The following is a 1,504-nucleotide window of genomic DNA, read 5'->3' on the forward strand; positions in this document are numbered from 1 at the left end:
GTACTGTTCCTCAGTTATTCAGTTATCTCTTGTCTATAAAGATTTATGTGACTTCGTTTCTGAAATCTTATGCATCTGCTCCAAATATGATTGGTCTCCCTCTTAATGGGATTTATTTGATGAGTGTATTTTTCTGACTTACCGCTTATTATCTCCTGCCTGTCTCACCACATGAAATCTTCTGAGAATCACCTTCTGTGAAAATGCATCTAAAACCTACTCATTTCTCACTTGTGAATTGTCCAATATATATGAAGTCCTGAATTCCAACGGAAGGGTTTCCCACATTCAGAACATTCTAATGGCTTCTCTCCTTTGTGAACTCTGATATTCACTGAGAGATGATTTCTAAGTAAAGGCATGTCCACATCCACTGAATTTAAAGGGCTTCTCTCCTGGGTCAGTTTTCTGGTGTATTTAAAGTGATTCCTTCCTGGGATAGGCCTTGTCACACTCGTCACACTCAGAGGGCTTCTCTACTGAATGAGTTATTTGATGTACGATGAGCTGCGATTTCCCACAAAAGGCTCTGTCACAAAAACTACATTCACAGGGTCTCTCTCCTTTGTGTGTCTTCCTATGTCTAATGAGGTAAGATTTGCTGCTGAAAGCCTTTCCACATTCACTGCATCCAGAGGATTTCTCTCCTGCATGAGCTCTGAGATGTATCATAAGCTGTTCCTACCTACCACCAGCTTCCCACATTTACTGCATTGATAAAGATTATTTCCTATGTGAATGCCCTGATATACAAGTTATGTCTTTATACTGAAGAATTTCCCACAATCACTGTACTGACAGGGTTTCTCTGCTGCATGCATTGTGTTGTGAATGAGGAGGTATGAATTACTCCCAAAGGTTTTTCCGCATTCATTGCATTTATAGGGTTTTACTCCTGTGTGAGTCCTTTGGTGTCCCACCAATGGTGACTTATATTACGTATTGTGAAGATTAAACAGGATAACTTACAAAATAACCTTTTTTTTTTTTGAGTGATGTCATTTTTTTTTACTTTTTTTACTTTTTACTTTTTTACATCATTGTTCATTTTTAAACAGTATTTGTTTCCCCCCACCCCGTCAGGTGTAGTCCCCATAGAATTTCCCTCCCCAGTGCACCCATGCACCATCACCTCAGTCCTCTGTGCTCTACCCTCCCTCCCTCCGACACTATCCAATAGCATCCACTAGATAAAAGTTAGCTGTTACTGTCACTATTACTTTCTTTCTACATCAAGTATCATGGGCTATTCTGTCTTCAATTAAAAACAATCCTATTATGAATATTTTCATGGACAAAGTCTTACACACAGTCATTATTATTCCCTCAATATGGTTCTTTGGGGGAGAATTTCTGGGTTGAAGGATATTCATTTATTCATTAATAAACTGTAGAGCATTTACTGCCTGCCAGCAACTATCTTGGAGGCCAGAAATAACAACCAGAATACCAAGACATACTTGGTATCTACTCTAGTGGACGTTATACCCCCAGGGAGAGAGAA

The 1,504-nt window shown here is 39.2% G+C and overlaps 1 pseudogene; it reads right to left on the reverse strand.

Annotated features, from left to right (window-relative positions):
• Positions 1-227: 227 nt before the first annotated feature.
• On the reverse strand, positions 228-821 carry LOC129146353 (zinc finger protein 26-like; annotated as a pseudogene).
• Positions 822-1,504: the final 683 nt, after the last annotated feature.

Source organism: Talpa occidentalis, unplaced genomic scaffold, assembly GCF_014898055.3.
Source record: "Talpa occidentalis isolate TD23 unplaced genomic scaffold, MPIMG_talOcc4v2.1 talOcc4.2, whole genome shotgun sequence".
Lineage (NCBI taxonomy): Eukaryota > Metazoa > Chordata > Mammalia > Eulipotyphla > Talpidae > Talpa > Talpa occidentalis.